General features: G+C 43.9%; 1 long non-coding RNA gene across 2 annotated transcripts; it reads right to left on the reverse strand.

Moving 5' to 3' along the window:
• Window positions 1-2,377: 2,377 nt before the first annotated feature.
• On the reverse strand, window positions 2,378-12,293 carry LOC306643982. Of its 2 annotated transcripts, none has more exons than XR_013759136.1 (3): window positions 12,078-12,293; window positions 10,751-10,867; window positions 2,378-3,893 (listed from the first exon to the last, which is right to left on the reverse strand). It is a non-coding gene; the product is annotated as an uncharacterized lncRNA (long non-coding RNA). The 2 variants fall into 2 exon arrangements; XR_013759137.1 differs by having other exon boundaries at window positions 3,779-3,893; window positions 9,982-10,867.
• Window positions 12,294-12,509: the final 216 nt, after the last annotated feature.

Consider the following 12,509-nt stretch of genomic DNA (forward strand, 5'->3'; position numbering starts at 1 on the left):
CCTCCTGTCCCTCACACCCTCGGGAGGAGGACCAGGGGAACATTTCCTAATTAGAATCTGCAGAATCATGTTCACCCAGTGTGAAACACACACATTTTAGAGATTGCCTTTTTGTAATCTTTTCGGGACAACTCAAGAGCTGGGTGGAGGAGAAATGTCATTTAAAATTTCAACCTCAAATAACACAGTGGGGTAAGAAGGGGGCTTCTCAAGATAGTACTTTTTGGTCATCTGCATTTCTTCAGAGTCCCTTGGGCGACTGTCCACACTACATTTCATGCCTTTGGCAATTTCCGTGGTTATCAGCTCCAATATTAAGTCTAGATTTCCATTCATTGTTACAAGTTGTTCCACATCTCAGTGGTGGAGTTCACACTGATGTCAGGGACAAGAGCCACACCGTCCCAAGAGGTTCCCACATCCTGTGGGATTTGCCTTTTGAGAATGCTGTTCAGCACCCTGGTCTCATGCCTCAGTGTTCAGTACTGAGAACAGAGAGGACAGCAGCAGAGGGGATGTCATTCTATCGGATCCCATCCGGTGCAGAAGGTGTTTGTTAGCCTGTTTTAAGTGTGTGCGGGGCTCCCAGAGAACAGTAATGCCTTCGCATACCTATAGTCACTTCTCTCCCAATTTCCAACCCAGAGATCTCTCAGAGAATGCTTCTAATTTGTGGGCCATGAAAACTGTGGTTATTAAAGACTGAGACAGATAGAGGCATCAAGAGCATGTATTTACTTTTAAAGTCCACATTATTTGAAACATTTGTTTTGCAGGTGATGGAGAGCTTTGTGATGAGGTCTGGCTCCTTCAGGAAGCACTTGAAGGTTCTCTGTGTCTAAATCTGGAATGTGCGAAGCTGGAAGCTGAGGTGGACAGGTTGGCTTGAACCTACCTCCCCAACCCCACGACCCAGGGATCCTGGGTCCTGATAGACTCCAGGCCCCAGACCCTGGCAGTCACAGCTCACAGTTCAGGAATTGTGAAAAATATAGCGCTTTGGCAAAAGGCGTTAGTAAGAAAATAAGCCTTCCTGACCAAACTCTGTATTGAAGTGTTTTTTTTTTTTTTTAAATTAATTGGAAATTTAAAGGAGAAAAACAGTATTTGAAAAGGAAATTGGGTTTGATGTACAGACAAAGCCACAGCCCTGATAATCAAGTGTGGAAACCCCACGTCCCGTGTTGGTTCACACCCACTGGGGTTCTGTGGAGTGGGGTGCCTTATAGCCGGACTCAAGGCAGGGGTGTTAATTCTTAAGACCTGTGCTGTCCTTGGCAAAGTGGATGGGATGCTCTCTTCTTACCACTACCTGTTTTCTTCCTATTGCTCCCTAAAAGACCCAAAGGGCCATTGGTCACCAAGTTTCCCAGAATTAACACAAACTTTTTGTATAATATTTATATACGATTATCACTAGTAGGTGCCAGGCAAGTAATTTCCATGTAATCATCTCATTTAATTTTTAAAACCAACCTATGACCTGAAGACTTTCATTAGGTCCCACTTTACAGATAAGGAAACTGAGTCACCCAGTGATTAAATAATTTGTGTAAGGCCACATACACAACAGCAGTTGGCTGAGCCAGGTCTCACATTCAAAACTTCAAAACTTCACATAATTACTGCCCTCTACAACCTACCAAATCCATTTTGGTGAATTTAGCCAGGGCCAATAAATAATATGATTACTCCTGACACCATGGTCTGGGTACCTCGGTGGCTCAGAAAGATCAAGTATGGAAGGATTCCCCTCCTTCTTCTTTACCACCTCACTGCTGCTGAGCTGAAAAGCCAGCTCCTTTGTTCATGTTCTGCACCCATTGTCAATATCTCTTACAAGAACAGATTGTGGCTGCCACTATCACACCCCTAGATGTGGAACTGGACTAAGGGCTGAGAGAATGGGCTGAGAGTCTGCTCGATCCTCAGGGACATCAAGCAGGTGGCACTGGATGGAAGAGCTCAGCCGAGGTGGGAAACTCAGCTCTTCCACTTGCATCCCACATGATGGTGCTTTGGTTTCCTCATCTGTGAAATGGGAAGAATAGCAACATCTACTTCATAGAAGGAGTATGAGGATTAAATGAACTAATATCTGTTTGGTGGTTGGCATGCGATTAGAACCTGTGGTTTTGTAACCATGGTGTTGTGTAACTCTCAAAGAAGACACTGAAACAACAATTTCAAGGTTTGTGGTTCAATCCAGATAGTCAATTTGGATAACTACAACAAGAATAGACAGCTCACCACTACTGAAAGAACTGGGTGGCGTGCCGAATTGGCTTACTGTTTCCAAATGATCCAACATGCCTCAAATATAAATGCTTGCCCACGAGATTGCACGATTCATAGGTTTATAAGAACTATCATCCATTCACCAGTTAATTCAACAGAAATGCTTTGCGTCCTTCCTCTGAACCACGTACTAGAGATACAAAGCTGCACGAGACCATTCCCAGAGCATGCTATCTAGAGAGCAGCAAGTAACCGAACTCGAGCGCCATGTGGTGTGTGTAGTGGCTGCTTCAGTGAAGGCAGAGGAGGAGCTGCTGGGTCAGTGGTAGGTGGTCCTTGAAAGTCTCCCAAGCAAGCAACACTTGGGTTGGGGCTTGAATAACGGGTTGGCATTTGCCTGCTGGAGGCTGAGGGTTGGATATGGGCATCCAAGTAGAAAAGGAATCTTGCAGACACGCAAGAAGCTGTAGCAGTTGAGGCTGTGTCCAGAGAACATTCTAGGTAGGGCCATGGGCAGGGTGTGCCTTGGAGTGAACAAGTGAAGCAGCTGAGAAAGGAAATGCTGTTTCTTAGAGTCCAGAAGTAAAAATACTCCACTTCTTTGGTTGCAAGTAACAGAAACTGGACTCCTTTGGGTCTAAGTCAAGGGAGGCTTTGCAGGAGTGGCAGAGAAGCACCCGGATGAAGGGAAGGTGTCTTCCTCAGGCCCTGTCCACTGCTTTCTCCACCCCGACTCTGTCCCTGATTCGGAGTCCCAGGAGCGAGACTCTGACTGGCTGAGCACAGAACACATGCTCACCTCATGGCTTACTAGGTGATGGGAGGAAAATCTGTGACCCTTTGCTGCCAAGGTGACAGCATGCTAGGGGGCACAGGGACTACACCTGATTAGGATAAGTAATTCCCCAAAAGGAAATCAGAGGACTGATAGAAAGGGCTACTTGACCCCAAATTACTGATGTCCATTAAGCATAATAACTAATTTATTCATCACATATCATATATTATGGTGAGTACATCTTTTACATGAGTGTTTTATTTAACCAATATAATATTCCCGGGAATAGGTATACTCCCACTTCATAAGATTGGGGAAGGTATATCACATTTTTACAAGTTAGATAAGCCACATCTCAGAGAGGTTAAATCATTTGCCCAAGTCACACAGCTACTAAGTGAGCAACCCACACCTCAAAACTAGAAGTATCTGATGGTAAAGCTCTCAACCACTTCATCTTGAACTTCCAAGCCTTCTGGTGACGTGAAAGCATCTGAAGATTGGCACTGGCTCCCTGCTGCCCCACTGCAGCCTTTCCTTCTGCCTGCTTCCTTCTGAGTCCTGAATGGGCATAATCAACACGGGGGACCCAGGACTTGGTTTAAAGAAAGAGGCACGGATGAGAGTCTTCTTAGCTTCTTGGCTTGTAGGTTGCACAAACCACTGGGCAGCATCCTTTGCACATGGGCCAAACCTAATCTCCTAAGCACTTTGTGGGTGTCATGTGGAAAATTCCAGATCAATTCATTCCAGATCAGTTTACAATAATACTTCCTCAGGAGCACCAAGAATGGAAAGCCATATCCGTAGGGCTGCAAAATGTTGTTTCATAAATGATTGAGCGAAAGCTTCTGTAATCCCCGAGGGTGAATCTATCCTGGGGGTGGGGAAATAAGAAAGAAAGAAAAGAAGCAAAAAAGAAATTTAGGTCAGAAGGTATTGGGGTCAGAAGGTATTGGGGCTAATTTGTTCACTGGTGGTTACATTTTCCAAAGCACTGGGTCTGCTGTTTTCAAATCGACAACCACCTATTTGGCATAAACAGAAAAAATTATTCTTCTTGTCAGTTACTCAGTTGTCCTGAGTGAGTCGTTAGTTTAGTCTCTACCATTTTTTGTGCTTAATGTTCTCCTAAAAGTGTTATTTTTTTTACCCAAACAATGCAAGGTAGTTATTAGGATCCTCACTTTATAGACAAAGAGATGGAATCTCAGAGAAGTAAGCAGCTAGCCTAAGCCCACACAGCAAGTAAGGGGCTCATTTGTGACCCTGTGTTCTGGGTCACGATCGCCCAGTCAGTATTCACTGGCCTGATCTTCTTACAGTGTTTGACCAACAGAGACTGCTCTGTACAGGTCTTCACCGGTACTTTCCCTGTACCACCCAGGGCTGTTTCTTGTTCGGAGAAGCTGCCTGAGACTGAAATGCTCTCCCTGTCTCCAGAACTTTACTCTCCAATTCACCTTCCACACTTGCCATCAGCAATGTGTCTAAAATGTAGCACCAATCATGTTATTTCAGAACCTAACATCCGTCAATGGCACCCAATTACTATGGTAGGAAATCCACGTTGACGTAGAGTATGGGGCCCTTCATGATCTGGGCCTCGGCCACCTGCCCTCTCCCATCTCCCTAACACCCTGCGGGCAGATGCACCCTGCACTTCCTTGCTTTTCTCTTTAGAACAAACACCCTGCCCTTCCACGTCTGCCCTGCTACCTCCTACTCCACCCTCAAACCTCAGCCCAAATGTCTCTTCTTTCAGAAAGTTTCCTTAGGAATAATGGTTTCCGGTGCTTTGAGAAGGTTCCCAGAGCCTGCCAGGGGTGCTCTCACTCGGTAAGGAGTTGGAGGACAGTGAGGAAGTTTGAGGACTGCATAGGACAAAAATCCCTACTGGAGTAAGGGTTAGACTAGTAGGTCTACTTCACATATGGCATTTGCAGGTGGAGTGGGCTTCAGATGTGGCACCATCAGGGTGTCAGCCTTGGTTTCTATAATTCTCCCGGATCTGCTCTTCTGGATATCTTAACTTTGTCCTCAGGCTAGCCTCCTCAATGGTCACAAGACAGTGGCTAATAGCAATTGGGATGACAGGTACAGAGGGGCAAGAAAGAATTTTCCTTCTGGATGTCCTTCCCTTTGGTATGATGAGGACAGTTGAGGTCCCATGCCCATCTCTGGACCAGTTACCATCACCAATCAAACAATAATTGGCTGAAGCCAGGAGGCCTGAACCAATCACAGGCAAGAGGGTATGTAAGACTACCATGATTGGCTCAGACCGGTAAGGATCAACTCCACCTTAGTCACACTGCTGAGTCAGAGGAGGGGAGGTACCTGATCAAAGACGGGGTCCAGTCGGGGTGGAGAAGGGAAGGAATGTGCCACCTGCGGCCATGTGGGTGTGTACACCCACGAGACTCCTGTTCATTTCAGTCCAGGAGACTACTGTTTATTTCAGTATCCTACCATCTAGCACAATACCTGAAAGAGTTTTGGGAAAAAAATTGTATGAGTAAAAATGTTAGAATATTGCTGGGGGTGAGGTTTGCACAAAGCAAAGGTTCAGATTTGCAGAAGGTAAAGAGGAAAGGCACTATTTCTATCTGCTGGATCCCTGTTTGGTATATAAATTAAATCTTTTTCAAAGACATGTTTCTGTCTGCCAGACTTCAGAAACAGTGATCTAAGAGTCAGACATTTCCTATTAAAGTTTTAAAAACATAGCTTTAAGTCATACATTATATTGAACACTTTAATATCTCATCTGATTCAGTAGCTTTTAAGCCTCACTGAGGTCACATTTTGAAACAGTAGTCACTTTTTACAACATCACCAAACATTAAATAAAAATAAAAGTTATTATGAAGAATAGAGATGCCCATAGAGACCACTAATATGACACGGGATCTTACTAAGGACAGTATTATGTGGTGTCTGAAGTTTACGATGGCTGGCTCATCTCTAAACTTGATTTTTTTTTTTTTTTTTTTTCTTGATTGAACTGAAGAAGATTCTATCAATGCTTATCTGTTTTTTTTTTTTTTTTTTTTTTTTTTTTTGTTTGTTTGTTTTTAACTTATCTAGAATGGGGTTCTTAAGTGTGGCCACTTCAGGAGTACTAGGAATCCTTAAGACAGATGCAAAGTTTTGTGTGTATCAACACTTTCCACAAGAGAGGGATTACAGTTTTTGTTATATTCTCAAAAGGGTCCTCGATTCACAAAAAGGTCAAGAGCCACAAACACTAAAGGGAGATTCCCTCAAGACCGTGGTTGTCCCAATTACTGGGGTTTCACATAAAGAAGAAAAAGCTATTCCCAGGGTCGGACTTTTAACGTAGATTGGTCACTTCCAGGAAATAGGTCATTCTTGGGCTTCTTTTAGGATGTTTTAACTTAAAGAGTGATGGAGTTGGTAGAGACTGGGGTGAATGGGGTCCTGCAGAGAGAAATCAGCAAAGCAATTCTGCAGCTCCCACCTCTGCCCGGGCCTTCCCCCAGCCTTCCTCCAATCTTTTCCTTTAGCCAGAAAGGACCATCCCGATCCTGACAGCACACCACTGCTGGTTCACTTTCAATGGGGATGCTGTGTAATCTTTCTAGGGACTGGTTACCATTTGTAAACAGAGATAACATTAGCGGCTTATTGTTTGTTTCTGAAATCTTACGATTTTCATGTGTCATCTCTTCAGCCACAATAGATTTTTTTTTTTCTTTTTTAAGGCTATGATGAAGTCCAATGATAAAGGGAAAACAAAATCTGGAAGGTGCGTGTGTTGGGGGGCACATGGGCCTATGCCCACAGGTGCGCCTCCGGGCTGGCTCTGAGAGAGGCTCTTTGGTCCTCCCCCATGCCAAGCCTCCTGGTCCAGGAAGGAGGATGGGTATTGTTAGTTGTCTGCTTTTTCTTTGTTTCCTTGCTTCAGTGTTCTGTTGCGTTTTACTGTTCAGAACTTGAAGGATGCATTCAAACTTATGGAGCATGACATTTTAACTATCTCATCTCACCATGATTCATCTCAATTTACTTTCCTCCAAACCGTAGTCTTGAGAAAGCACACCATCTCCCGGTTCTCCAGTGGGTAGAAGGCCATAAACGGCACTCAGTGAGGCCAGTGTCAGCTAACTGGTGAGCCAGGCTGGCTCGCCGAGCCTTATTGTTCTCCTAATGAGATGCTGTACTTTAGGAGGGGAACGTGGGGGAACATTCCCAATGGCCTCTGCAGCATATTGCTGAATGTTCAATATAAACCAGCAGAGGTGAAACAACATGACCAATCAAACATTCCCAAAGGGAAGGGGGGATGTGCTGAGCCCGTCGGGCCGGCGGATCCCTCACACGGGATCCTATCTGAGGCTTCTTTCCCTTGAACAGTTGCTTTGCTCCCAGATGATGCATTACATGCAAAAAGTATCAATCCTGGGACCCAGTATACGGCTACCAGAATATATTTTACTGTCTTTAGTTGGCTTCCATTTTAGAGTTCAACCTCAACTGAACTTCGGTGGTAAAAAATCGGCTCTGTCTTCATCCACTCTAGGAACCTCTGCTTCTGAGTAGGATGAATCGATAATGAGGTCATGAACAAATATTATTAATGCCTCTTATTATTTATATGGATGTTAATGTGTCCAATTGACGCACAACTTTCTACCTCTCTAGTCTAACACTCGTGACCCTTAGTACCCTCTTCTCCTCCTCTCTCTCTCTTTCCATTCAGTCACAGATACGGTGAAAGAATAATATATCACGAGCCATGACCCCTTGGCCTTTATGAATTATCTGTTTAGAAAGATGTGAAGCCACCTTTTATATCCACCATAATAGATACTTAGACATAGTGGATCAATAGTGAACAAGTTTGCTGGTTATAGTTAATGGGTACCAAAGGGACACTCTGGCAGTGACCTCTGACATTGTGGCTGACAAGAAATCTATAGAGCAAAAAATAAGGAAGACAGACAGTTTTTAAAGTTATGAACATGGATCTGTAGCAGATCATGATAATTTTCTCCCAGTGGAAATAATTCAGACTTGCAGGTGGCCACTGCTTTCTTCGAATCCCTTGATTTGGATCCCTGCAGTAGGAATGGTAGTGTGTGACTCCACAATTTTGGAAACAGCCCAACCTGACAGGAGTCCATTTGCTATCCAAGGAGAACCAACTGAGATTGTTTTCCTGTCAGAAAGGACTTTTCTCTTTCTGAAATGGGCTGTCATTTATAATTTTAAGCAGGCATGGGTTTGTTAAACAGCTACACAGTAATGGGTTTCTATAAGAAGATCCACAGACCCATAGTTCTGGAAAGAAATCGAGCTTAGGAGATATTTAAAAACCTAGTGGGAATGGAATATTTGGGGTTTGTCGAAAAGATGGTTTCTGTTCTGCACATCGTCAAGGGAATGTAACAATAAATTCATTGTTGTGTGTCTGAGAGTCTGTTGGAGGCAATTCTACTTTCATAGCTTCTACGGAGTTGATCTGAGGGAAATCCACCAGGGCACCAAACCCACCTTTACACGACACCGCATGAAGGCTTTTGGTGGCAAGCAGGTTTAAAAAGAGTCTGGAAACGGCTGATGTGTGAGTGATCTTGAAGGGAGCCGACTGCGCCATTCTGCCTGGCAGAGAAGTGACTATAGGCGGCCTCCAGTCCCTGGGAGAGGGCAGGATCGCGTGTGCAGAGTCCTGTCCACGCAGCTGCAGGGCGTGTGCACGGGCGGCCGTGTTACACTGCAATGGCCCTGCTCTCTGGTCGCCCGGGCTCCCCGCTGCTAAGCACCACTGAAAACACACTTGTCCCCACTGTTCTTTCCCTTTCATCCCCTCTCATCTGTGTAAGATGAACCACTCCTGGATCCAGACAGACTCGGAGGGCAGAGCCAGGTCCTGACGAGGTAGCCTGCCTCCCAGGGCTCAGACATTTTAATTAATTTCAACACTAATGCACAAATGAGAGTTAATCACTCTGCCGCAGTGCTTTCTAATTTACTGAGTTTATTCATTAAAACTTTCCTTACTGAACTTTGATTGAATGTCATGCTTTTTTGGAGGCCTTTCAAACTGCCTTCAGGGTTTTTTAAAGCAATATCTTGGGCAGCTACTGAAAGCCTTCAGTGTTTGTTCAAAGAAAAGAACAGGGGAAATCTGATCAGCAAGAAACTTTCCCTGGGCTGAACAGGACCTTTGGGGCGGCAGGAGGTCTATAAAAGTGGGTTTATTTTTAAGCAATATATAAGAAAGCAAGGGAAACCTAAGTATCTAATAAAAGAAATATAATCAATCATCTTAATACTTGGCAAAACAAACTACATTTCCTGGTACAAATGCAACCATCCTGTAGAAATGAACAGAATCACAGTAGCACTTGGTATTCATGTGGGAAGAGAAATTCATAATGTATTGACCAACCGAATTATTTTGGAATCGATGTAATAGAAATTTTAGGTTCATAGTTTTGCCTATTAGTGCCTAATTTTTGCTGAGAGATAGTGTTTCAATGAAACCGTTTATATAAAATTAACTCAAGAAGAATGCAATCTATATCTGTCCAATTAGCCATATTCAACATTAGGGGACCAACTGACCCGCCTTGCCGGTTACCTGCTGGCTGCTCTCGGGCTACCACAAGGAACACATGGAATTGCTTCAGAAACTGGCAACGCAAGTGTCTTTGGGAACGTGCGTCCTCCTTGGCCCTGCCCCTCTTCTCTCCATCCCCCACCTCCGGTCAGAAAAAAAAAATTGTAGAATTTGGTATAAAATTACAATAATTTGGAAGGAAAGATTCAAGTCAGAGTTATTAATGAAAAGCACCACTTCTGAGATGCCATGAATCAAAATATGAGTTTTCATATTCATTTTCACGTCCTATAAATACCACTCAGTGTTATGCAACAAGAACCGACAAACTCATTTTTAAAAGGTATTTTTAACTTCAGGCAGTGAAAAAAGTTACCCATTTCCTTCTATCTTGAGAAAAATGGCTCGATTGGGTGGCGCTCGCCTTCCAGTTTGCAGGAGGCTGGGCTTGTCACTCTGAGTTGGTGCATGACATATTCTGGCTCTCCTTGCTCTTCAAAGATCTCTTCAGTAGAATCTTCTCATCAGATATTCAAACCCTGTGTCAGCCAAACACTGGCCAAGGGTGGAATGTGTCAGCACCAGACCAAAGTGCCCAAGTGCTGCGATCAGGCCACCTGGCTAGGAATCCTGACCTTGCTGTTTTTTAGCAGCATAGTTCAAGACAAGGAATAGAACTTTCTTAGGCTTGGTTTCCAGGATTATAAAATCTGCACTTTTACCATAGCCAACTCAGAGGAACTTTGTGATGGCTAATGCATATGTGGCACATTATGGTAAGTGGCACTTGTAGGGGACAAACATCATTTACTAGTCACCCCAACTTCAAGAATCTATCCCCAAATTACAGATGAGGAAACTGAGTCACAGCAAGGCAAAGTATTTTTCCCAAAATCATATGACGAGGTTGCAAAACTAGAGTTTCAACACCAGTACCCAGCGTCCTGAGTCTGTGCACTTACCCTTTCCTGAGTTTAAATGACAGAACACACTCACAGAATATAGGTGTGTGCTGGGCCCAGGGGCATGCTTCATAAAAGTTAGCTACTGTTAGCTTTTCTTATAAAAAGGATTCAGTAACTACTTGTTGACTAGTTGGATGAATTAATTATTTTAGGATTCCTGAAGTTCTGAAGAACAAATACCTGTGATAATCAACTACCGACACAGATAGTCCCAAAGAGTGGATGCCTTTCCGACCTCAGTTCATTTCAGGTGCGTGGAAATGCCTGGCACACAGGACTGTAGGAGCTGCTTCATTTCTATTTTAACTAAAAAAAAAAGAAAAGCAAGAGTAAACTCGTTATGCAAATAAGAAGATTAGATTTTGGAAATCTAAACCTAGGAGAGATCTTAGTCCATGATTCCCAGACCTGGATGTATATTAGAATCATCCAAGAATCTTCAGAAACTACAGGCCACTGGACCTCACCCCAGGTCACAACATATGGGGATGAAATTTAGGCAGCTGTAGCTTTTAAAGACAATTTAGGCAGAGGTAGACAATAAAACTATTGTACTGAAATATAACATCATACAGAAAAGCAAACAAATCATAAATACAGACTTTTAATGAAGTGAGCTACTCATGTAATCAGCACCCAGAATCCCAGAAGCTTCTATTGCTTTCTTCTAGTTATTGCCCTTCTAAGGAGGTAGTGCTATCCTGATTTCTAACACATTCATTAATTTTTCCTGATTTTTAGTGTAAAACTAAAATGGAATTATGCAGGGTGTTTTCCTTGCATCAGGTTTATTTTACTCTACATGGAGTCTACAGAACTCGTTCTTTATAGGACTTATTCCTTTTCAGTGCTGTATGCTATTCCACTGTATAAATATACTACAAACAATTTACTCATTTAGCTGCTACTGGGCATTTAGGTGGTTCCTTTTGGAGCTATTTTAATTCTTGTATGTCTTTGGTGAATTTTTAGTTTTCAGTTGGGTATTTACCTAGGAGTAGACTTGCCGAGTTTGGGGTGACCTGAGTTCTAGGGCATGTGTGATTTTAAAAAGTAGCACAAGTGGAGTGAATGAAAGTCAAGAGGCCTGTGAGTCAGCCCAGCTGCTGTTCAGGGTTGGGTTGTCAAAGACAGAAAGCCATTGACCCAGCTCTGCATCTTGCAAAGGAATGGGTTGCACCAGAGTTGAGTTAGGGTTAGAATTGACAGCCGTGGTACCCAAGTAGCAAGCAGAATAAGTTGGTCCAAATATCGGGTGAAAACTTCCAGTATCAAGGGTCCCTGCGGGATCTTGTGAGCTCTCACAACACGGAGGGGTTCCCACGAGCACCCTCCTGAAGGGCCGGTGTTTCCTCGCTTGCCTGGCCTCCTGCCTCTGCTCCCCGTCTGCAGTCACGAGGGCCCTGCGCAGGCTCGCTGCTTCTCATCCATCCCACATCTCCTCCTCTGAGACTCCTGCCTGCTGAACACCCACTGGGAGCTCCTCAGAGGTGGAGCCTGGACTCACCCTCTGGTGTAAGCAGGCTCCACGGTACACTTTCCATCAGTGCCCAACCAGTTTTCATGTGTACCTCAGAAAATTCTGCTCTCCACAGGTACAACATGAGCAGCTTCCTCAGCAAAAGATCTTCTCATGTGCACATTTCCAATGCTCCCTCATTCAGGGTCTTTGAGGTCAACATAATAATGTATGTGAGCACGGCCACTGACCCTGACCAGGACACACAGGGGGAACAAAGGAGGACAAGACACCCTTATAGGAACTAGTTAATTGGTTAACCAATCAATTAATTATTAACATGACACACAAACAGAAAAGTCTTTTCTTAGGACTCTAAAAGAAGCAAGATTTAGTTCCAGGACTGATGTGATGGGCGAGGCTAATTGGACTTTCTGCTCATTATTAATCCCTCCAGCCATGGTCATCAAAAGTGGGAAG

Source organism: Sciurus vulgaris (assembly GCF_902686455.1).
Source record: "Sciurus vulgaris genome assembly, chromosome: 1".
Classification (NCBI taxonomy): Eukaryota; Metazoa; Chordata; class Mammalia; order Rodentia; family Sciuridae; genus Sciurus; species Sciurus vulgaris.